The sequence below is a fragment of the Triturus cristatus genome, chromosome 12, assembly GCF_964204655.1.
Source record: "Triturus cristatus chromosome 12, aTriCri1.1, whole genome shotgun sequence".
NCBI lineage: Eukaryota > Metazoa > Chordata > Amphibia > Caudata > Salamandridae > Triturus > Triturus cristatus.
Window position 1 is genome coordinate 295,208,326 of NC_140595.1, and position 25,679 is coordinate 295,234,004.

At 48.8% G+C, this 25,679-nt stretch overlaps 1 protein-coding gene across 3 annotated transcripts in view; it reads left to right on the forward strand.

Moving 5' to 3' along the window:
- CSNK2A2 (casein kinase 2 alpha 2) overlaps positions 1-25,438 on the forward strand; it is a 367,342-nt gene extending 341,904 nt beyond the window's left edge. For all 3 annotated transcript variants that reach the window (XR_014972222.1, XM_085638579.1, XM_085638580.1), the window contains exon 12: positions 23,088-25,438. The gene's annotated coding sequence lies outside the window, so the exon portion shown is untranslated. The remainder of the gene's footprint in view (positions 1-23,087) is intronic.
- Positions 25,439-25,679: the final 241 nt, after the last annotated feature.

The following is a 25,679-nucleotide window of genomic DNA, read 5'->3' on the forward strand; positions in this document are numbered from 1 at the left end:
AAAGGGCATCACAGTAAACTGATAATGCCCATCAGGGGTGGAGAATGCTGTCTTTTCTTTTGCTCCTGGGGCCATGCCAATCTGCCAGTACCCTGCAGTTAAGTCAAAGGTACTGAGAAATTTGGCAGCCCCCAATTTGTCTATCAGTTCATCTGCTCTTGGGATAGGGTGAGCATCTGTCTTGGTGACAGAGTTGAGCCCTCTATAGTCCACACAGAACCTCATCTCTCTCTTTTCACCCTGTTGATGAGGTTTGGGGACCAGAACCACTGGGCTAGCCCAGGGGCTCTCTGAAGGCTCAATGACCCCTAACTCCAGCATCTTGCTGACCTCACCTTTGATGCTTTCCTTGACTTGATCTGACTGTCGATAGATTTTGTTCTTGACAGGTGCACTGTCACCAGTGTCCACATCATGGGTACACCAGCTTGTCAGACCAGGGGTCAGGGAAAAGAGGCTAGCATATTGTTGCAAGACTTGCTTGCAGTCAGTCTGCTGTTGGGCAGAGAGGGTGTCTGAGAAAATCACACCATCTACTGACCCATCTTTTGGGCTGTAGGATAGGAGGTCAGGGAGTGGCTCACTCTCTGCTTCCTGTTCTTCATCAGTCACCATCAGCATGGTGATGTCAGCCCTATCATTGTAGAGTTTAAGGCGGTTCACATGGATGACCCTTTTGGGTGTCCTGCTAGTGCCCAGGTCAACTAGATAGGTGACCTCACTCTTTCTCTCTAGGATAGGGTAAGGGCCACTCCATTTGTCTTGGAGAGCCCTTGGTGCCACTGGCTCCAAAACCCACACCTGTTGCCCTGATTGAAATTCAACCAGTGCAGCTTTTTGGTCATACCAGTGCTTCTGGAGCTCCTGGCTGGCCTCAAGGTTCTTGGATGCCTTTTCCATATACTCAGCCATTCTGGACCTTAGGCCAAGCACATAGTCCACTATGTCCTGTTTGGGTTCCTGAAGAGGCCTCTCCCAGCCCTCTTTTACAAGACATAGTGGTCCCCTTACAGGATGACCAAACAGAAGTTCAAAGGGTGAGAACCCTACTCCCTTCTGTGGCACTTCCCTGTAAGCGAAAAGCAAGCATGGTAACAGGACATCCCTCCTCCTTTTGAGTTTCTCAGGGAGTCCCATGATCATACCTTTCAATGTCTTGTTGAACCTCTCAACAAGGCCATTGGTTTGTGGGTGGTAGGGTGTAGTAAACTTGTACTGCACTCCACACTCTTTCCACATGTGTGTTAGGTAAGCAGACATGAAGTTGGAGCCTCTGTCTGAAACCACCTCCTTAGGAAAACCCACCCTGTTGAAGACACCCAGGAGGGCCTTGGCTACTGCAGGAGCTGTAGTAGTCCTAAGTGGAATTGCTTCAGGGTACCTAGTAGCATGATCCACTACTACTAGAATGAATTTGTTCCCTGAGGCTGTGGGAGGTTCAAGTGGACCCACAATGTCCACACCTACCCTTTCAAAGGGGACCCCCACCACTGGTAGTGGAATGAGGGGGGCCTTTGGGTGGCCACCTGTCTTGCCACTGGCCTGACAGGTAACACAGGAGCTGACAAACTCCTTCACCTTTTGGTGCATCTGGGGCCAGTAAAAGTGACTCACTAACCTTTCCCAAGTTTTGGATTGCCCCAGATGTCCAGCCAGGGGGATGTCATGAGCCAAAGTTAGGAGGAACTCCCTGTACTTCTGTGGCACTACCACCCTCCTGGTGGCTCCAGGAGTGGGGTCTCTTGCCTCAGCATACAGTAATCCCTCTTCCCAATAAGCTCTGTGGGTACCACTGACATCTCCCCTGGCTTCTGAAGCAGCTTGTTGTCTCAGGCTTTCAAGAGTGGGACAGTCTCGCTGGCCCTGGCACAGCTCTTCCCTAGAGGGTCCCCCTGGGCCCAAGAGTTCAACCTGGTAAGGGTCAAGCTCCATGGACTCAGTTCCCTCAGGGGTATCTACATCCTCTCCAGGGGGAGAGGGGTTCTGAGTGTTTGGCTGTACAGAAGCTGGTCCCCCAGTCTCCTTGCCCTTCCTCTTGGTTGGTTGGGCCATTATTCCAGGCTCCAAACCTACTTTTTCACCCTTCCTCTTGCTCTGTGCTCTGGTTTGCACACACACCAATTCAGGGATGCCCAGCATGGCTGCATGGGCCTTTAACTCAACTTCAGCCCAGGCAGAGGTTTCCAGATCATTTCCAAGCAGGCATGCAGCTGGCAACTTTGGAGAGACCACTACCTGTTTCAGGCCAGTAACCCCCCCCCAGCCTAATGTTACCATGGCCATGGGATGACTAGTGGTGACACTGTCAGCGTTGGTGACTGGGTAAGACTTCCCAATCAAGTATTGCTCAGGGGAAACCAGTGTGTCTTTCACCATAGTGACACTGGCACCTGTATCCCTCAGAGCTTCTACCCTAGTTCCATTTACCCAGGGGTACTGTAAGTATTTCTTTAAGTTGGGGGGCCACACAGCCACAGTGGCAAACTCCACTTCTCCCAAGGAGACTAAACTTGCTTCAGTGTGTTCCCAGATTTGCTCAGGGTACACCTCTGATCCCATTTGTATACTTGCTGCCCCAGGAGTGGCTGTACTGGGTGCCTTAGGGGCTTTGTTTTGGGGGCAAGATACAGTTAGGTGTCCCTGCTTCTTACAGGTATTACACCAGGCCTTTAAGGGATCAAAGTTCTTCCCCCTATATGGTTGGGGCACATAGGGAGTAGTTTGGGTCCCACCCACCTGAACAGGTTTTTGGGGCCCTTTGGAAGACTCAGACTTTTTATCTTGGGGATTCTCACCACCTTTCCCCTGGGGAGGTTTTGTGACCACCTTCTTTTGGTCACCCCCAGTGGTTGTCTTGGTCACCCTAGTCTTGACCCAGTGGTCTGCCTTCTTTCCCCATTCTTGGGGAGAAATTAGACCTAGGTCTACCAAATGCTGATGCAACTTTTCATTTGTGCAGTTACTCAAAATACGTTCCTTCATGAATAAATTGTACAATCCAGTAAAATCCTGCACACCATGTCCAGCTAACCAACCATCCAGTGTCTTCACTGAGAAATCTACAAAATCAATCCAGGACTGGGTCTGGGTTTTGTGAGCCCCCCTGAATCTAATTCTATACTCCTCAGTGGTGAATCCAAATCCCTCAATCAGAGCTTTCTTCATGAGGTCATAGGATCCTGCTTCTGGCCCAGAGAGAGTCAGAAGCCTGTCCCTGCAGTTACCAGAGAACAGTTCCCACAGGAGTGCACCCCAGAGAGGTTTCTTTACTTTCCTGATATCACAAGCCCTCTCAAAGGCTGTGAACCATTTGGTGATATCATCACCTTCCTCAAATTTAGGGACAATCCCTTTGGGGATTTTAAGGTCAGAAGTTTCCTCCCTATCCTTGTTTTTATTATTGCTGCCACCATTGATGGGTGCTAAACCCATCTCTCTCCTTTCCTTTTCTAGAGCCAGGAGCCTGGACTCTAGATCTATTCTTTTGGCCAGCCTCACAAGGCTGTCCTCTTCACTGGGGGGTCCCCCAGTGTTGTCTCTGGGACCAGAGCCACCTGTGTGGTCTCTAGGTGCCCAGATGCTATGTCTTGAGTTGGAGGGTATGGGTGCCATCTCCTCCCTAGGGAATAGTATGGGGAGGTTGCTGTCCTCCTCCCCTGTTTCCCTTTCCTCATCTGACTGGCCATCACCATGTTCAGATGGGTGGTCTTTAGCATACTCAGCCAGGAGCTCCTGGAGCCCTTGTTTGGTTGGATGCTGACCCATTTGTAAATTTTTGAGTTTACATAAGGACCTCAATTCCTTGAAAGACAAGTGTAAGTAAGGTGTGAGGTCGAGCTCCTCCACCAGGTCCATGTTATTATTATCACTAATAGCTGGGTTTGTTTGAGACATTCTAACCTGACAGTTCTAACCCTCTACCCTGACTATAGTGACTTTTATTTTTCTAAAATTCTAATGGGACTTAAGCAAGGCCCTAGCAAGACTTTTAGTAATTTTGGAAAAACCAATCAGAATTCTAAAGGCAATTTTTAAGAGTTCTGTCGTGTGATCAGATGGTAACCAAGTAGTCCAACAAATGCAAGTTTGTATCCCACCGCTGATCCACCAATGTGAGAAAGTGGCTCTGTATATACTGTTCCATAATAGGTACAGGGTGTACAGAGTCCACAGTCCCCCAGAGGCTGATAGAGGTCAAAGTTAGGTATGACCTTACTCTCAAAAGTGGTAGCTTGGTCGAGCAGTAAGGCAGTACCAGAGGACACTGTAAAGCATTTATTGTACACACTCAGTCAGCAAATGGTTTCACACACTCAATAACTGAACTCTAGGCCAATGATTTGTATATATAAAATATATGCTTGTTTTATTTTTAGAACCACAAAGGGGGTAACAATATACTTTCTCAGAATGAGAGGTTGAATATAAATACTTTTGTTTTAAGCAATAAATTTGTGTAAACAGTCACAGTTGGTTGCAATAAACAATCCTATTTCCTAAACATAACAATGCATTGAGCTCAATGGTAAATTCAGGTTATTTATAATAAATTACTTTTCAGATTACTTTTGGAATTCCAGGTCTGGCTCCTAGAACCAGCCTGGGGTCAGTATTCAGAATCAAGTGATGAAAGTCGACTTAATAACTGTAATGATTTTTAAATAATATTTAGCTATTTCAAAAGTTAGCACTTAGAAAATATTTCACAGAAAACATTCAATGGATCTCTATGGCAAGAAATTCAAATTGCAGGTAGAGTACTTTATCGTTACTTTAGTAATCCAGGACTGGGTGCCTAGACCCAGGACTGGGGTCCTTATCAAAAGCAGGTAAGTAATTTCGTTTGCAGAAATGGTACGATTTTAAAAGAATATTTCAAATTTGCAAAAGTAGACACTTGGAAGAAATTTCACAGAAAAGCAGACAATGGTTTCCTATGGGAGAAAAATGAGTTAGAAGTAAGTATAGTTGTGAACACTTTTCAGAGTCAGGGCTGGGCACCAAGATCCAGCACTGGGAGCTCACCTAGGAGCAGGTGAGTAAATTCGTTTTTGTCACTTGGCTGATTTTTGGTGAATTTTTGCAGTTTTGAAAAGTTCACACTTAGAAGATTTTTTGAAGAAAAAGCCAGTCAATGTTACCCTATGAGGAAAATGAAGTTAGCGGTTTAAGGGTAAGTACTCGACTGGTAGTGTTGAAATTCCGGGCATGGACTCAGGGGTCCCCCAGTGTCAGGTAGGTACAGTTGGTTCACCCTCAGCGGTTTCAGGACGGCCGGGTGCAGAGAGAGTTGGGCCCGATGTTATCCTATGAGGGATAGGGGGCCTTGGTTGGTGGCTGCTGTCTGGCAAGCCACGCGGCTGTGGGAGCTGGGCTCCTGGTCACTTACTCGGGGCAAGTGGGGAAGTAGGTTAGTGTAGAGAGGGCACTGCCAGGGCCACTCGGGTGGCTGGGTGCAGGGTGCTTTTGAGCCTTAGGGCACTCAATGGAAATCAATGGGAATGTTCCGGTTTGGAAAGAGGCTGCAGGCTCGGGGACGAGGATGTTTCAGGTGCCACCACCACTTCGAGAGGTAAGTTGGGTAGTTGTAGGTTAGGTGAGTACCCCGGGATTGGGCACAGGGGGTCGCAGGGCGCCGGGTGCAGGGGTGCCTTTTGACGTCGGGAATCTTACCCTCTGGTTGATCGCGGCTGGGGTGGCACTTGGTTCTGAGGCTGCAGGCTTCTTCCGGGATGTCGAGGGGGGTCCTTGGGTGCCAGACTCTGGGTCACAGTCGCCGTGGGGTCGTCCTCTGGGTCTTTGTCCACTCCGGCACTGGCCAGGCTTGGCTGGTGCAGAGTGTGTTGTGTCCGCGGTCCCGGGCTGGTGCCAGGGATAGCAAATAGGTTTCTTGAGTAGAGCCTCTACTCGTGGGAGTCCCAGGGGCTTAGAGCTAAAAGGTAGCCAGGTCCTCCGGGGTTGGTGAGGTTGCTGGCCACGAGGGATGCCGCGCTGGTGCAGGTTCGAGAGTCGACAGGCCGGTAGGGCTGGGGCCAAAGCAGTTGGTGTCTTCTTCTCTTTTTAGCAGCTGCAGGGCAGGTCTTTGTTCTTCTTGCTCTTCTTGTCGTTTTCTATCTGGAATCTAGGGAAGGAAGGTTCAGGGGGCCCCTAAATACTAGATTTAGGGGCGTTACAGGTAGGTGAAGGCCAGGGACCAACGGGTCCTTGTCCTGGGGTGGGTACACCCCCTATCCTGCCTCTCTCCTGTGGGAGGGGGGCAGTAGCCTAATCCTGATAGGGTAGGGCCTCCCATCTTCAAGATGGCGAGAGCCCGGAGTTGTGCTTCACCTCGCCTCCCCCACCTGAGGGGTGGGGTGGGCAGGCTGGCACATCCCCTGTCCTTGTATGGGGTTTCCGGCCAAGCTTCCCGCCAGAGTGGGGGGTTGCAGTGGCCTGGGGAAACTCCAAATGGCAGCATGCCTTTGAAGCTTCCCTTTGCTCATCCTGGGGGAGGAGATTTCTCACCTCGCCCAGGATGTGCATTGTTGCAGGCCCTGGAGAGCAGGGGCTCTCCCACCCAGGGGTCCAGCAACGTGTCTGCTGTGTGGCAGCCTGGGCAGCCTCAGAGCAGACGTGGATTGTAAGTTAGCTGTAAGGGGGCATCTTCTAAGATGCCCTCTGGGGTGCTTAGTACATTAAATCCTGCACTGGCATCAGTGTGGGTTCAATGTGCTGAGAAGTTTGATACCAAACTTCCCAGGCTTCAGTGTTGCCAATATGGTGCTGTGGAGCTCGTGTTTGACAAGCTCTCAGCACCATGTATTCTTAAATGACAGCACTGCACTTACAGTGCCCAGGAATGGACCCGGGTACTGTAGGGGCACAGGGCTCCTGCGCCCACACCATAGGCGTAACGCACCCAGCTAGAGGGGTGGCTGACATATGCCTTGGCAGTGTAGGTGATGGGCATGGCACACAGTGATGTGTGCCATGTCGACTCTTTGTTTTGTCCTGCACCCAGACACTCAGCCTGCAAGGGCAGTGTGTGTGTAAGGGTACAGGGCCACAATGAGTGCTGCAGCCCTTAGAGGCCTTCCCTGGTCACAAGGCCCTGGGTACCTAGGGTACCATTTACTAGGGGCTGACATGTGGCTAGGGTTTGCCAATTTGGAGTTTGTGTGGTTTAAGGAAGGAACATAGGCCCTGGGCACCTGATTGGCAGGAACCCAGGGTACACTCAATCGAAGTACATTCAGCAATTTAGCAAAAAGTGGGGGCATACCATGCAAGAAAGATGGCACTTTCTCACACCGGTCAGATCACGTTCTCGGGGAAGAGAATTTCGACGTCGCTCTCGAACAGCAAGGAGGCGATCCAGATCCTCCTCTCACAGGAGAGAGTCGACCAGATCGGAGAGAAGGCGCCGTAGGACCCCTTCCTCCTCCCCGTCATCTAGATCATCCAGAAGGGATTATTCGCCGACACTCTCGGATACACCACCCTCTAGGGTATCTCCGGTGGATGATATCTCTACTTTTCAGGAAGTGTTGTGTAGAGGAGCTACAAAATTAAATATCCCAATGCCGGTTCAGGAGATCACCTCCTCCATAATCTTTGAAACTCTTCATGAACGAGCAGTGTCACGCCCACTGTTGCCATTAGTCCCTGGTTTGCTACAACCAGTAATGGATATTTTTCTCACGCCAGCGACCACCAAATCTGCGCCGGCACGGATTCTAAAAAAGTACCGTCCGGCTCCGGAAGATCCTCTGTTTCTAAGATCAGATCCTCCACTGGATTCTGTCATCACCGCTGCTGCCAGAAAGACGCATGCAGTAGCTGGGTCTTCAACGGTACCCCCAGATAAGGACAGTAGGACGCAAGACTCTTGGGGGAGGAGAGTTTGCGGCTCGGCATCTTCTAGCTTAAAGGTGGCCTGCGCCTCAGTGCTTCTGGGGCGCTATGATAGATCATTATGGGACTCTCTCCAGAGGTTCATTGAAAAAGTTCCATCAGAGGACAGACGGGACTTTGAAGAAATTTTGCACGAGGGAAGTCTGGTTTCTAACCAGGTGATAAGTGCAGCGGCGGATGGGGCAACCCTAGCAGCGCATTCTTATGCCCATGGAATCACAGCCAGAAGATCATCTTGGCTCAGATTGACTGCCTTGAAGCCGGAAGCGCAGGCGAGAATTCTAAATCTGCCTTTCTCGGGTAGTTCACTTTTTGGGTCTCATGCAGACGAAGAAATGGCCCGTATGAAGGCAGAGCTGGAGACCATGAAAGCCGTCGGGCTTGAAAAGAGGAAAGAGTTTCGACGCCGCAGGGGAAACGATAGGCGTAACTACCAGCAGAGGGTTCAAACCCCTCAGTGGCAGAAGAACCAGGACCAGCCAGGTCAAAAGAAACAGCAATACCAGTCCCACAGACCATCCAGGGGACGTGGTAACAACAGGCAGTCAAACGCTGGAAACAAGGCTCCAGGGAAGCAATGAGGAACCGCTTCCTCCGATGCTGTCCACTGCTCCGGTGGGAGGAAGTGTTGCGCATCATCTTCCAGAGTGGCAATCCATCACAAAGGACAAGTGGGTTCTGAATATACTGCGTCATGGGTACTCGCTTCGTTTCCGAAGCCACCCTCCATCGATTCCTCCTGTTCATTCATCCCAGCATCTAAAGCAGCTCAGAGAAGAGGTGGCGACTCTTCTGCTCAAATCTGCAATAGAAAGAGTACCCAAAAACCAAAGAGGAAAGGGAGTTTACTCCAGATACTTTCTGATTCAAAAAAGGAGTGTGAAGGTAGAGTTCAGACCCATTTTGGACTTACGGATACTGAACAAACACATAAGAAAGGAAAAATTTCGCATGCTGGCGCTCCACCAAATATATCCTCTTCTCAGGTTGGGCGATTGGATGTGTTCGCTGGACCTTCAGGACGCATATTTCCATATTCCCATCCTACGGAATCATCGAAAATTTCTCAGGTTTGTGGTAGGGAACTCTCACTATCAGTTCAAGGTTCTTCCATTTGGCCTGAAGTCAGCTCCTCGAGTATTCACAAAATGCGTGGCAGTAGTAGCGGCTGCTCTGAGGCACGCAGGAGTCTTAGTCTATCCCTACCTAGACGACTGGCTCATAAAGGGTCCATCGCCTCAGAGTGTTCGATCGCAGCTGTCGCTTTGCCTGAACTTATGTCGCAAGTTGGGTCTCAGAGTGAATGCCAAAAAGTCCAATTTTTCACCAACACAGAGGATCCACTACCTGGGTGCAACTATAGACTCCGTAGTAGGAAAAGTGTTTCCTTCGGAGGAAAGACAGTCATCCATTATCCTCAAAGGCAAACAGATTCTATCCAACAATCTGTCGTCGGTAAGACAAATCTCATCTCTGCTAGGGGCCATGGCATCCTGCATTTTCCTAGTGCCCAATGCCAGGTTAAGGATGCGTCCTCTCCAGCAAGATCTCGAGGACAAATGGGATCAAAGGAACTCCCTTGGGGAAGAAAAAGTTTGCCTTTCCTCAGCGGCCAGGCAGTCAGTCAAGTGGTGGCTGAAGCCACAATCTACAAGTGGGGATCCCCTTCCATCAAGAACCCCCAACTCAGACCTTAATCACCGACGCATCCCTTCAAGGCTGGGGTGCGCATTTCGGGTCTCTACAAATTTCAGGGACGGTGGTCCAGCAGCGAGCAGTTGTACCACATCAACATGCTGGAGCTCAGGGCAGTCCACCTAGCCCTCAAAGCGTTCCTGCCTGCGATCAAGATGAGTACCATTCTAGTACAGACAGACAATACCACCACAATGTACTACCTGAACAAGCAGGGGGGTACTCGATCCAGGACGCTCTCGCTGGAAGCTCAGTCCCTGTGGCACTGGATCCTAGCAAGGAACATCTCGTTGAAAGCGGTGCACCTACCAGGAGAACTCAATGTGCAAGCGGACTTACTCAGTCGTCATTTTCAAGAACCAGAGGACTGGGTACTAAACGACGAGGTGTTAGACATCTTCGGGGAATGGGGGCGTCCGCAAGTGGACCTCTTCGCGGACGAGCACAACACAAAATGCCGAGGCTTCGCCTCAAGATACCATCGGCCAGGATCCCTAGGGAATGCACTTTTGATCAGTTGGTCAATGACATTTGTGTACGCTTTTCCGCCTCTCCCACTAATCCCCAAGGTGGTGACCAAGCTACAGAATTCATCTGCCAAGATGATCCTCATAGCACCGGACTGGCCGAGGCAGTGGTGGTACACGGATTTCCTGCACATGTCGATCCGCCCCCACAAACGACTGCCGTGCAGGCCGGACTTGTTATCCAAGATGCAGGGGAAGATTTACCATCCCAGCCTTCCCTCGCTGAGCTTAACAGCATGGCTCCTGAAGTCCTCCAGTATGGCCATCTGAACCTCCCTCAAGAGTGTATGTCCATACTGAAGGAAGCCAGGAGGCCTTCGACAAGACACTCCTACTTCTGTAAGTGGAAAAGATTTTACATATGGTGTGCTCAGCATCATTATGATCCAACAAAATGCCAGGAGGATGTAATTTTGCCCTATCTTCTACATTTAGCGAGGGCAGGGTTGAAATTTTCATCCATAAAAGTTCACCTAGCAGCCATTACAGCATACAGGCGTTCGCCTTCGCAGCAGTCATTCTTTAAGTTGCAGGTGGTGAAGGATTTCTTGCAAGGTCTCAAGAAAGTCTATCCCCCTGTTAGACCTCCCTCTCCTTCCTGGGAGCTAAACTTGGTTCTGTCAAGGCTCATGAGTTCTCCTTTTGAGCCTATACATAAGGCTACCCTACAGCACCTCACATGGAAGACAGCCTTTTTAATAGCCATCACTTCAGCACGGAGGGTCAGTGAGATACAGGCCCTCTGTTCTAAAGAACCCTACACTACGTTTCATCTGAATAGGGTAGTGATGAGGACTCATCCTTTATTCCTACCTAAGGTGGTATCGGACTTTCATGTAAATCAAGCCATCTCCTTACCAACCTTTTTTCCCAACCCCTCCTCTCCGGCAGAGAGGGCGTTGCATTCTTTAGATGTCAAAAGGGTCCTAAAATTCTATCTAGATAGGACTAAGAATGTCAGGAAATCTGATCAATTGTTTGTGAACTATGGTGTTGTCCGTATGGGCTTTGCTGCATCCAAACGTTCCATTGCTAGGTGGATTGTTTCAAGTATTACATTGGCCTACCAACTGGCTCAGAAACCGTTGGTGGCGCGCCCTAAAGCGCATTCTACAAGAGGAAAAGCGGCTACCGCTGCTTTTCTCAATCATGTCCCACTCTCCGAGATCTGCAAGGCAGCCACTTGGAGATCTGTCCACACCTTTACCAGACATTATTGTCTGGATTCGGACACCAGAGCAGACACTCAAGTAGGACAAGCCTCCTTGAGGAATCTGTTCCATACATAATCATTTTCATGATTTTTCTTACTCCATGTGTGGTACAATTTTTTTCATTTGCCTGCAGGTGGAAGGTGGGCTTGCTACTCTATTCAGTGCTTATGATTATTGATGAGGATCCCCTGGAAGAGAAGGATAAGTTACTTACCTGTAATCCTAGTTCTCTTCCAGGGGTATCCTCATCAAAGTCATAAGTAACCCACCCGCCTCCCCAGGCAAATGAGAAGAAGTGTATTATTCATTATGGAAAGGATATATCTTTGTGTTTAGGACTACGGTCCCGCAAAGAACAACTGACCTAACTGTCACCCCTGAGGCATGATGGGATATGGAAGCCAGGGCTGCCTTAAAGGCACGGTCCCAGTTTTTACCTATACAGGGCTTTTCAGTCTCTTATGGTATTGTATTGCAATGCAGCCTGCAGGCTAGCAATGTGTTGTAGATCTGTGTTTCCCACAGTTTTCTCTTTTTTGCTTTCTCATGAGTGTTTACCTCATTAAAAAAAAAAGAGAGAGATTTAGGTGTTTTATTATACCTATATGTATTATTGGATGTGTATTTATACATTGCCTAGCCTTTTTTTATAGGGGCTGCATTTGCTTGGAAAAAATGATATATGTTTATACATATACAGAGCTGTATATATGTATGTTTTTTACATATATAATTTTATTATTTCCGGAGTCCCCGCACATGGGCGGGAATATTCAGTGCTTATGACTTTGATGAGGATACCCCTGGAAGAGAACTAGGATTACAGGTAAGTAACTTATCCTTGCTTGGCAAGTCCCAAGTGTGCTGAGACTTAAAGGTAGACTAAAAAGTAACATCTGGCTGTGGCCCATTGTTGATCAGAGAGGTTATCTGTATACACAATGCACATTTCCAGGTGAAGCCCTGTCAGGGGTTGTCTCAGCTTACATATAGCACATGTTCTTTTTGTGTGGCCCTAATGCAACGTTATGTGGGTTTTAATGCAGCAGTCCTTTCTCAGATTGCAAAGATGCATCAGTGTGGACTGGTGAAGTCTGTTGAAATTAGAAATACAAAAATCAAAACCCAAGCAGTCAACCTTCTAAGCACGGTAGGACAATTAGTCCATCACACACCTACCAAGGTACTGTTCCTAACCTATGGATCTGATAGAGACATCTAGCCGCAGATTCCTTAACTAAGAATATCCCCCAGGCATCAGTCTAGATCCAGAAATCTTTCAGCAGTACCTCTGCGCGCCGGGGAACGACGTTGCTTGGTTCCGCTCTGAAATTGTCCACGGATATGACGTCAATTGAGCCATATACCTCCCTCCCGGTGGGCTGACATTAGTGTTCTTCTTTTCCGCACTGCAACGTGGATCGAGGAGAAGCAGTTCCTCTGGCCTGTTAGGTCTCGCCTGACCCAGCGCATGCGCTGGTCTGGCGAGACTTATTGAGAGGGCTCCAAAAAGTGCTACCAGGCCAGCCTAGAGCTACAGTGCATGTGCGCGGGCGCACGCACCGCGCTTTACCGCGATTACTTTCACTTTAGCGGCTTTGATGTTTGATCGTGATCCTTATCACTTTTACTTTCGAGGCCGCACGGCCGCTTTGCATAGCCAATAGGTCTCGCTTTTGGGACCTTATAAGTATTTAGTTATGCAACTGTTGCATGGCTAAACACTTATAAGGTCCCAAAGGCGAGACCTATTGGCTATGCCAATGCTTGTTTTTTGTTTGTCACTGGTGCCTTTTCGCGTCTGGTAACAGGTTGTCGATGCCTTCAGACTTTAAATCGTGAGAGTCCTGTACGTGGCAGATGATGACAGATCCGAGCGCGATTTGTTTGTGGTGCTTGGGCGAGCACCACGACTCAGAGGAGTGCAACGCTGTTAGAAGCTAAAGTCGAAATCTCTGCGGGAACGTAAGATGAAATTGTTCCGCCCGGATGTCCCGTTCAGGGTACAGGTGTCGTCTGTCTCCCTCTCCAGCTGGGGCTCCAGGGAAGGTCGCGGTGTCGTTCCCGAGGACGTTGTTTGCCTTCCTCAGGTAAGCACAAGAGGAAGTCATGGAGGCCGTCTGCCTTACATATTCGTGATGTCGGTGCCCGTAGTTCCTGGTCTTTACCGGACACAGTCGCTCAGCAGTCGAACCCCGCCTACCCACCTCTTCCTGGTGTTGGGACGACTAGGACTCAGATGGAAGCCTATTTCCGGGCTTTACGAGCCATCTTTGGGCCTACCCCGCTCCCTGGCGTGCCTTCGGGCCCCACAGAGGTGGTAGGGACTCAGATTGGGTGCTCGCCGGTGGGTTCGCCCTCGGCGCCAGTCGAGTGCCCTGACTCCGGGTCCGGAGTCACAGCGACGTTGGGAGTCGACACCATCCCACACCGCAGTCTCCCATTGGGGTGGATGTCGACACTGTTGATGTCAACCCCAGCCTTACTTGAGCCTTCTTCAGGACATGTTGATGTGGAGCCATTGCAGGTCCTTGAATGTCCTCAGACTGAAGGGCCTTTGGGTTTTGTTGTACGTGTTGGCCTGCAACCGTCCCCTAGCTATCGTTTGCTGTCGCCTCCTAGAATGGCGACGGAGGCTAGTGCTACGTTTGCAACAGCCGTTCGCACAGCTGCTAACATTTTACAGTTACAGCCTCCTTCTATCTCTCTGCCCTCCGATCCCTTGTTGACTCTGCTCCACCAGGGCAACACGCCTGGACCCGGTGGAACGTTCTTTCGCACATCGTCACCGCCCGGCTCCAGATGACCTAGCCTATCTGAAAGAGACACGTTGGTGATAGATTCCTTACCTTAGAATATCCCCAGGCGTCAGACTGGATCCGGAAAGTTTTTGGTCAGTAGTACCCCTGCGCGTCGGTAGGCGTCATCGTGCGGCTCCGCGTATGCCGCTGGCATCGTAGCCGCCGAGATGATGTCGTCGGAGCTACTTAGACGCGTCAGCAAGCGCAGATCCGAGAGAGCGGTACTCCTAGTCATATTTTTGACTTGTTTCTTTTGTTTGTCGAGTACTCGACTTCTGGTGCAGTAGGGATGCCCGGGTCTCAGTCCTGTAGTTACTGCCGTCGGAACATGTCGGTGGAGGACCCGCATGTCTTGTGTCTCTTCTGCTTCGGGCACGTCCATCATCCCGAGACGTTCCCCAGTTGTCGGGCCATTTTCTGTGGTGTTGCGCAGGGCGGCTGAGGCTCTTAACCTCAAGCTCCCTACGGTGTCTCTCAGGACCAATCTCCTGACTGAGGTGATTCGGCTAGGGACCTCCTCCACGGAGCCGCTGCTGCCCTTTAATCACGCACTTAGACATCCTCTGGGCGCCTGGTCCGTGCCTCCCACAGGTAGTCCTGTGGATAGGAGTGTGGCACAACGGCATCGCCCGGCCCAGGGCGACCCCAGTTTCCTCACCTGACGCCGGACAGTCTGGTTGTCCAGGCCTCTGCTTCTCCCAGTGCATTCCCTTCCGCACCTCCGGATAGGGTACCCCCCAAAAAAAAAGGTGAGCTGTCTAGGAACAAGGTTTTACCTCTGCCACTTCGGGACTGCGGACAGTGCATACTGCATGCCTTTTGGCCCGCTATTCCCACTCCGTGTGGGACACAGTGGCGCTGGTGCTGCCTCAATGTCCGACGGAAGCTCGGACGGTACTCTCCCAAGCAATTACCATGGGGAAAGCTGCGGCAACGTTTACTATACGTGGTGGCCTTGATACTACCGACTCCCTCGGCAGGGCAATTTCCACAACTATCGCGCACCTCCGTTACGCCTGGCTCAGAGCCACTGGCTTCTCAGGGGATGTCCAGAATGTTTTTTTGAACATGCCCTTTGATGGCACGTACCTCTTTGGTGACAACCCAGATGGCACGTTGGAACGTTTTAAGGACTCCCGGGCAACGGCCCAGTCCTTGGGCCTTTCCGCCACGTGTACTCCCTCAGGTCTGCCTTTCATTCCTTTCCTGGCAGGGACGAGGCACCCAAACAAGTTCCTTTCAAAGCCGCAGGCCTGCGCAGCAGCACTCTGCGCAGCCGCTGAAAGTGGACCCGTAGAGGTGGGTCACGGGGCCAGCGGCTGGGTTTGTCCGCCGCCGCCCCTGCCACCACGGCCTCCAAACCTTCCTAGTCCGGGGTTTTTGGGCCCACCAAACGCACGTGGGCGGCACGATTCGCCATCGCCTCCCCCACTGGTGCACCATCACTTCAGAGAGTTGGGTTTTGCAGATAGTCCGAAGGGTCTACTCCCTCCCATTACGGACTGCCCCTCCGGCCGTGCCTCCTCCGTACCACCGCATTTCGGGGATCACTTTGCTCTTCTCCAGCAGGACGATCCGGCCCTCTTGGTCAGAGGGGGCCATTGAACGCGTTCCAACACCAATAGTAGGTCGTGGTTGTTATTCTCACTACTTCTTTATTCCAAAGAAGGACAAGGGCCTGCGTCCTTTTTTAGGCCTCCGGTACGTCACTTACTTCCTTCGGAAGAAAAACGTCAAAATGCTCCCGCTTTCAGTTTACTGTACTCTCTTTTGGCCTTACCAGCGCTCCTTGGGTGTTCACAGATGTGATGGCGGTGGTTGCAGCTCATCTGCGCAAATCAGGGGTTTGTCTTCCCCTATCTCGACTACTGGCTGTTGACGGTGGGCTCGCCCCCAGCAGTCGTCTCACACCTCCAAACTACGGCCAACCTCCTGTATTTGCTGGGGTTCTCCATCCACGTGCATCTGGCTCCCTCTCAGAAGCTCCTCTTCATCTGAGCTGTTCTGGACACGGCGCGATTTCGGGTTTATCTTCCCGAACAGTACGTCCATGAGCAGCAGATCCCTCTTCCTTTCCCAACCGGAGCACACAGTGGTAACAGATGTGTCCCTCCAGGGATGGGGCGGCCATATGGGGGAGGCGGAGATCAGATGCCTCCGGCGGAGTCCGAGCTCCATATCAATCAGTTGGAGCTTGCAGCGATCCCGCTTGCACTCAAACCATTCCTTCCCTCGGTCAAGAGGACAGTAGTGCAGGGGTTCTCGGACAGCACCACCGCCATGTGGTACTGCAACTAGTGAGGCGGGGTGGGGTCGTGGACCCTATGTCGGGAGGCCCTGCACCTCTGGACGTGGCTGGACCGCCAGGGTATTCTACTGGTGGTTCAACACTTGGCAGGTTCTGTGCAAGCCAGGGCGGACGAACTCAGCCGCTGGTGCATCATGGATCACGAATGGTGTCTTCACTCGGAGGTGGCACAAGGTTTCTTTCAGCAATGGGGAGAACCTTGGTTAGATCTATTCTCCCCCAAACAGAACTCGCAATGTCAGCAGTTGTGCGCGTTGGGGTTTCCAAGGTGGCACTCGCTTGGAGACTCTTTTCGTCGCGAGGTGAGTTGCGGTCTGTTGTACGCCTTTCTGCCTATACCACTTCTACCCAGAGTGCTGAAAAAGATCAGACGCGACCGGGCCCAAGTTATTCTTGTGGCACCGGACTGGGCTCGAAGAGTTTGGTTTCCCGAGCTACTCAGTATGAGCGTGGATCCTCCAATCCGACTGCCTCTTCGGGAGGATCTCTGTTGCAGCAACAGGGGACGGTCCTCCACCCGAACCTGTCCAGCCTCCACCTCCTTGCGTGGAGATTGAGCGGCGACAGTTGATTCCATTTAACTTGTCTCCTGAAGTTTGTAATGTGATTCTGGCAGTCAGGCGTCCCTCACCTAAACTGTATACGCCTGCCGGTGGAACAAATTTGTGGCATGGTGCACAGCAAAAGCTGTGGACCCCCCTATTTCTGCCCCTCTTTATGAGGTCCTATTGTTCCTTCTCTCTTTAGCCCAGCAGGGCTCTGCTCTGGGCACTGTTAAGGGCTACCTTTCTGCTCTTTCAGCCTTTTCAGGCTGTTGTCCATAGATTTATCAAAGGCATTACTCATCTTTTCCCTCCTATTCCTTTTGTGATGCCTCACTGGGACGTGAATCTGGTTCTCCCATGCTTAATGTGTGCTCCCTTTGAGCCTCTTCATAACTGTCCTTTACAATTATTGACTTTGACAACTGTCTTCCTGGTGGCTGTCACCTCCGCTAGGCGCGTGAGTGAACTCCAGGTTCTTTCATGCAAACCTCCTTTCCTGGCGGTTCATCCGGACAAGATTGTGCTTCGGCCACGTCCCTCCTTTCTACCAAAAGTAGTCACTGCCTTTCATCCGGGGCAAACTGTCACTGCCCACTTTCTTTCCGCGTCTGCACCCTTCCAGAGAGGAAGAGAGGCTCCACCGTCTGGACCCAAAAAGTGCGCTTTCATTCTACCTCAACCGCACACAACCGTTCCAGGTGGATGACCAGCTCTTTGTTGGCTACGTGGGCGCCAAGAAAGGCCGGGCTGTGCACAAGCGGACTATCTCCCGCTGGGTTGTCCTGTGCATTAAAGCCTGTTACTCTCTGGCTAAAAAGGAACGTCCGGTAAAGCTGCGCGTACATTCTACCAGGGTGACGGCAGCTACTACTGTATTGGGACGCGGTGTCCTCCTGCAGGACATCTGTCAGGCAGCCACTTGGGCCTCGCTGCATACTTTCACTAAGCACTAGTGCCTTGACAGTCGGGTCCGGAGAGACGGCTTCTTTAGCTGTTCGGTTCTCCATGACTTTCTGGTGTAATCTCACTTCGCAGACCCACCACCGGGGTTGGTATTGCTTGGGTATGTATTCTAAGGTAAGGAATCTATCACTAACATGTCTCTTTCAGATGCACAAGTTACTTACTTGTGTAACGATATGTCTGTACGAGACATTGGTTAGTGATAGATTCCTTACCGCCCGCCCATCCTCCCCGTTCTGCGAACTGTTCTCTAGGGTTCAGGTCATCCCTTTCAGGGCCCTAGTTCTATTGCACCAGTAGTCGGTCCCAGCATGGCTCTGCGTTCCTGGCGCGGGAAAGTCATGTACAGAACTAACGTCAGCACGCGTGGGCGCGTCTAAGTAGCTCCGACGACGTCATCTCGGCGGCGACGACGACGCCAGCGACGTACGTGGAGCCGCACGATGACGCCTACTGACGCACAGGGGTACTGCTGACGAAAACCTTTCTGGATCCAGTCTGACGACTGGGGTTATTCTAAGGTAAGGAATCTATCACTAACTAAGTAACTTGTGCGTTTGTCCCTACACCCTAGGACTCAAGAGCTAGTTGTTGAGAAAGCCTCAGCTTCATGGCCTTTGTCCTCTCCTCCGATGCTTCCATCCACTAGGAAATCTCTTTGGATGGAGACATGTGGTCGGTAAATGTTTGCGTCCTTGAACTCTGCCCTCCTGTCCTTGAATACGTCCTGCATGTTTGCACGGGCTACTTACGCCCTCTGGGACTCGGTTGAGTGCTTCCTTCTGGAAGGCCTTCGGGCTGACCTGATTCCGATACTCCATGATAGTCTGAGCTGGCAAAATGTTCAATTCGATCAGCCATGGACACCATAGATTCTGTGGGTCGGGTGATGGCCAGGTCAGTTGCTCTGTGTCGCCATGCTTGGCTGCTTGATGGCAGTTTTCCTGAAAATGTTCAGGGGCTTCTTCGTGGACTTGCCCTTTGATGGGGCCCATCCTTTTGACAGTCATGCGGACTCATTGGTTCAGCGCCTCATGTCTGGTTCTCAAGTGAATGGCATTCTTTCTAGTCCCTTGTTGCAGACTTCTTGTTTTGTTTGCATTGGTCTATTGCCACTACTTTTCTCTGGTGTCAGATTCTGGTCTCAAGCTGTCATTTCTCAGATGGACTGTACAGCTATGCAGCTGTTTGTCATTATTTTCAATTCCTCTGTATAAGAGCTAGTCTCAAGAGGCGTTCCCTTGCGTTTTATAGCGATGTAACATACCGTATGTGGGGTATTCGTTGGTTATTGTTTAGCCATTCTAACTTGCTTCAGGAAATGTTCTTCCTGGATGGTGCAGGTCCTTACTGAGGATCCAGGGAGTTCCTCTTAGGATTATCTATGTCCTATCTGGGGAGCTTTGCTATAGTTCATGCTATAGACTTCTAGTGATATGTTTTTCGCTTCTTCACGCTCCTCCTGCTGTTGTAGGACTTCTCCTCCAGACAGCCCACAAGTATAGCGTAGCTCTCTTCGGGGTTTAAATGTTCGTACTTTAGGATTGGTCCGTAGTTCCCTCCTGCCTGTGAGGATGCAGACCTCTCCAGAATATTGTTGGGTTTGGGCCACGTTTGGCTCGCCCCAGTGTGTTCACGTATACCCCTTGCTTTGGCTGTCTTTTCAAGCGTTTAGCTGTTTCTGCCATTTTGCCTATGTAAGCCATCTTCACCGCAAGCCAGTGTCTGTCTCTTGTGAGCGTGGTGTTCTGTTACACTTCAGAGACAGTCTCTTTTCCGTATTCAGTTCTGGCACGTTATGTTACCACACACTGGACATGTTCACAGGCCCTGGGTACCTGCTGGTCCAACCTGCGCCACAGCATTGGGCTGTTTCTGGTGGTATTTTCTACTCTTTTGGTGCTAGGAAGTTCTTCTGTCCTTGGCCTTCCCTCAGGTCTCCGACCTGTCTGGTTTCCTCCTTGTCGGTAGTTGGTTCTGTGCCAGACACGTTGGTGCACATTGTCTTGGGCCTCACTTTTCATATGCACTTCCCAAGCAGGTATATGCTTCTATATACATGTGTATCGGATTTACTATGTGTGACATACGTTATGTCCTATTATGGTTCACTTTGGTGATGCTGGTACCTATTGTGCAGGCTGCTGTACTCTTCTGGGTCATGCTCTTCAAATATCCGTTGCTTTTCACTTTAAAAAAAAAAGAAATCATAATATATGTATGTATGTAAATATATATATGTGTGTGTGTATATATATATATATATATATATATATATGTGTAGCAGACGCCGTTCTTCGTTATTTTCCTTCTCTTCGAAAAGGACGTAACGCGAACCCAAATTTTGTGCGTGAAATTATTTATTGCTCACAACACCACAATCGCCTTGACACGTTTCGGCCTGACACAGCCTTGATCACATGACCGTCATGTGATCAAGGCCGTGTCAGGCCGAAACGCGTCCGGGCGATTGTGGTGTTGTGAGCAGTAAATAATTTCATGCACAAAATTTGGGTTCGTGTCCCGTCCTTTTCCAAGAGAAGGAAATTAACGAAGAACAGCATTTGCTATATTCGTGCAGAGAAGGCTTCCTCGGCAGCAACGAACCCCCTCCACACCTTTGGGCAGAAGTGACTGGAAGCTAGGTCTGGTGTTCCACGCCAGATTTTGCAGCAGTCTCGGATGTGTATATATATATATATATATATATATATATATATATATATATATATATATATATATATATATATATATATATATATATGTGTGTGTATAAACTCTGCGAGAGTGCACATATTCTATGTTTTTCCTCTCTTTTGTTGTTGGAGTATCTTGGGTTTCATAGCCCCAGATTCTCTTTGTCTCTCTCTTTCTTTTAATGAGAGCAAGCCTTTTGTGTGTCCGGCTTCTCTGGTATCCTTTCACCAATGTACTTCTGTTTATGGTTGGTCAGTATGACTACCTGGTGATACATTTGGTCTCTCTTTGCCTGCGCATCTGTGCTGTTGATGCTATGTGTCATAGGCATGTGTGTGGTGTGGCTCCATGGTTCATGCAGTCTGCCTATGTGTATCCATACTATCCCCATACACATCTCCTTGTAGTTATGCCTCGGTATTGATGATATCGGTCTCTATGCATGTCCATCTTGGCATCCACTGTTGTGTATGGTCATTTTGTATGATCTGACTCTATCGTACTGTTTAGTCCTTACTCTGGGACATTTCTTTTTGCAGGTCCATGGATCCTGTGCACAGTTCTGCTTCTTATTGCAGAAGCTTATGGATTTCTTCCATTGGGCACTGACCATTTTGTTTTCTATGCCTTTCCCTCGTCCCTTCCTGGGAGGTGCAGGTCTCGAACTGCCTTCTGCCGTACTGTGGAACCATTGCCTTTTCTAGTTGATGTTCCTCTTACAGAGCTTAGTGGTCTTGTGTCAGCCATGCTTACACTTGCTGTCCCCACCTGTTTTGGTCCATCTTCTTGACGGATTAGTTCTCTTTTGGAACCTGATGGGGTTGAGTCACAAACCTTCCCTCTATGAGGTATTGCTTTGGTATCTATACTAAGTTAAGGAATCTGCAGCTAGACGTCTCTATCAGATGAACGAGTTACTTACCTTCGGTAACGATGTATCAGGTAGAGACAGTCTAGCTGCAGAGTCCTTAACGCCCACCCATCCTCTCCGCAAGGATCTTTTCAGTTTGGGTTCTTACCCACTGGTCTTTTCTGCCTGTGATCTCTACCTTCATGTGTTTTTCTCTACTTCACACCCTTCCCCAGGTCAGGATGTCTTCTTCTGTTTTACCTCTTGCTTCTCCACCCATTCTCGCAAATGGGTGGTGAGCTCATATATCCATGCACGCTCTGGCACCCTGAATTTTTTTCCAGTGTGGAAGTTGGTCATGTTGTTCTCCCCTCTCTCCCCTGCCCTTTATCCATTAGTTTTGGGCCTATTCGACTCCGATACAGTAAATTGCTCATATTTTGTACGTGTGGTTCCACATTCTCTGTTGCAGAAAGTTTGTCACTTGTCATAACTTCATGTGGCTAAAGTCTTGTTTACTTACATGACATTCATGTGGTGGCAGACTGCTTGTTGTTTTCCGCATCATTAATTTGCTGTTTGCTTTATAGGAGGGTATCGTTCTTTGTTTAAGCATGACTGTTTCTATGAGACGAGTACTCTGCTCTCGCTTTTCAGTCACTTACGTTATGTAGTGTTTTTCTCTACAATGCAGAGTGAGGTTTCCCTTCATCTTATTATTTATTTTCATTGTCGTTTAAAAAAATGTTTAACCCTCTTTTGACACACTGTTCCCACACGTTCAGTTTAAGTGTTGGCTCCGCGTTGTGGCGCGGACAAGTTTCCCCAGTAGAAAACTGACGTCAGCGTGCCAGGAGCGACTTGTATGGTTTCATTGACGTCATATCCGTGGACAACGTCAAAGCGGAGCCATGTGATGCCAATCTGTGGCTAGACTGTGTCCCTACCAGATACATTGTTACCGAAGGTAAGTAACTCTTTCATTAATTGTCCTCCCGTGGGTACACTGTTGACTGGTAGGTTTTCACTTTTTGTATTTTTGGTTATGTATTTGAGGGCGCACTATCCCTGATGCCCTGCTTGCTCTAGTTCCTCCCCTCTTGATTAATGAGGGTTTTGATTTTTGGGTGTTAGTAAGATTAACCCAATTGGGTTGTAATTTGGTACAGGGTGGTTATTCTGGCCTTGAGAAATGGGCACCTGAACTTGTCAGTGTTTACTTTTACAAAGTCTAGTATCTTGGCAGGTTTGAGCATGCAGGCAGTAGATCTTTTCATTCGGAACTTAACACTGACTTGTTTGCATATTTGAACTGCTTACGTGGGTGCTTGCAATGTCAGTTGTTTGAGCAGGCTTAAAGTGAGGGTCAGTTTGGTTGTCATGGTTGCTGGTCTGTGGTCACCTGTTGTGAAAACAGACTAAGTGGTAGGATTTTTTTTTTATCACCTCATGATGGAAAGGATAGTGGGTAAAGTCTTGGTCAAATTTGCCTTATTTTTCTGCTGCAGTTATTGCTGTTAACATATTGCACTACTGGTCATCTGATTAAGCTTTGCACTGTTCCATATATTTTCCTTTTTTTCTCCTTTGTTAGGTCTGACTCTGTTGTTAAAATTTTCCATAAGCAGAACAAGAACCAAACCCATGTGTACAGAGATGGCGTGTCGCTGAAGGACAGAAGCTGAGCGGGGATGCGAGAGGCCACGATTAGACCACATGCTGGCAGCACTTGAGTGGAACTCAAATGTTTTCAAAACAGATAAAAAGAACAAAAAATATCCCCCAAAACTGTTCTTCTGAATGTAAAAGGTTTTCATAAAATGCCTTTGACTTCCTGTTGACCTCTTCCTGACCTGGAAAAGCATGGGAAAATGTGAAGGGTATGCAAAACGGTTGTTGACTAATGTTGCTTCTTCCCCCGTTCTGCGCCCTCTCCCGACCTCCCCTCTCTAAACCTCTTTACCAACGTAAAGTGTTATTTAGCTGCTCAGAAACTACAGTTCGAGGGAGAGGTCGTCTATATAGCATGATGGACGGTTATATTATAGTTTAAACAGAAAGGAAGGAGAGGGGGAAGAATATATATTACTGAATAAAAGTTTTAAAAGAAATATGGCAAGTGTTGCGTCCCCCTGCCCCTTTATGAGCCACTGCAGTTAAGCATGCTGGAATTGTTATGACCTATTACACCATCTTCCCTTGAAAGGCAGCTGTCACACTACTCCAGTGGGCAAGGTTGGGGGTGATGGTTGGAGAAGAGGGAAATTACAGTACTTAACGGCTGAGTGGAGTGAGCACTGTCAAAGAGAAAGAGTAACTGGTCAGTTGATATGGCGTCTGACGGGCCCATTATTCTGCAAGTTAAATTTTCGGATTTGACTTGCCTTTTGAATTATGTGATATTCTTCACACCGAGTAACTTCAGCCATCCATTGTGACGTTCTCTTTTGTCGCTTTCACCTCATGACCAGCCACAATTCTGCCAATCAGCTGCTGCCTTTAAAAACTCTTTATTTCTATTTTCGGAGTGAGCGACAGTGACGATTTTTGCTGACAAAACTCCCATGTGCTGGAGAATCCCATGGATTGTAGACTCAGGGAATTAGAAGAGGCCTTGCACCAGTCAGGAATCCATGTTAAATTTGAGGCGCTCTGGCCTTGTTGGTGACTGACAGGATCGCTTATGATGCTACCCTTGCTGTAAGAAAGTTTGACAACAAACGTACCTTACAAATGGGTTTCAGTGTTTATTGCGTTTTTTTCTTTAGTCCATCCACTAGCTTCAGTCTCGCCATTATGCTTAGGAGTGCAGTAACTTCTGCCTAATGGCTCAGTTCCCAACACCACCCTTTGGCTTCTAAATTCCCTTGGATTGGATCATTATTGAAATCCAAGAAAGAGGGTGCAGATTCATATATGTATATGCACATACGATATAATATTTTTGATTTTGGTGGTGGAGTACAATTCCTTGTATATAGAAGTACTGGAGCCTGGCCATGTCAGTGAAAATTGTTGGTATTTCTCTTACATGGATGTTTTCTACGTGGATGGTTGATTGCTGATGCTTGTGCCAAGGAGTCAAATTAGTGTCTTGGTAAATGGACTGTTACAGTTCAGGTCTGTATAATTCAGAGTTGGGCAAAGAGAATGATTAGAACATTTGTTAACATTCAAGGCCATACGGGAACAGTACTGCTGAAGGCAACTTTTTATAGTATAGAACTTTTCCAGCTTGGATCCACATAGGATATTTGGTAAGATCACTGTATCAGAACTCATCTAGCCAAGTTCACTTTCCCCTTAGGCGATCCCACTCAACAGTTTGCTCATGGCATTTGCCCATCCTAATAAATTGCAGTTATGTCTGTGAGGTTTTTCAAGGCCAGAAACAAGACAGTAGTTACGATTCAAAAATATTTTTCAGGCAGTGATACAGGTCAAAGACGTTCTCCTGTAGATTTTTTAATATATAAGTTAAGCTCTTGATTTGTTTGAACTAAACTTTGAAGGGCCGATTCCTTTGGCCAGGTGGGAATCTAGTACTAAATGCATCTCTGGGGATTTTTGCAAACAGTTGGTCAAATTCCTCTATTGGAATAGGTTATTGTGTTTTTGTTCTGCTAGATTTGTGCACAGCTGTCCCAAAGCACATTTTGTTTGAGGGGGGCACCTTTTTATGCATATAACAGATTAGGGTATTTTGCTGTTTTGTTTTTAATTTATTTTTTTTAAATACAGCACACCCGTGAACAGCGCCTGTGCTGTGAAGCTACCTCTGAAGTAAGGCTGTTTCCCAGCTCCTCGAAAGCGTGTTACAAATACCTCTTTCTAAGCAGCACACCTCCTTCCTCCCTGTCATTGTATATTTGTCTCCTCAGCCTTATGGAAGTGGTGCTACTGTTACTATGTGTATATAAACCTTGTATCTCTTACTCGTCTTCACATGTGTGTGATGTGTATGTTTATCGGCACTGGGCTGGTGGGGGAGCGGGTGGTTTGGGTAAGCTAGAAGAGGAATATGTGCTAAAGTGGTTAAGGCGTTGACTCCACTTACTTTACGTCACCAGCCTTGTAGTACTGCACCCTTTAACCCAATCACATTGAGAATGGTGCATACTGCAGCAAAGAACACCACGCTAAGCGTATTTTCTAATTTTCTCCAAAGATCATTTCCATCTAAATT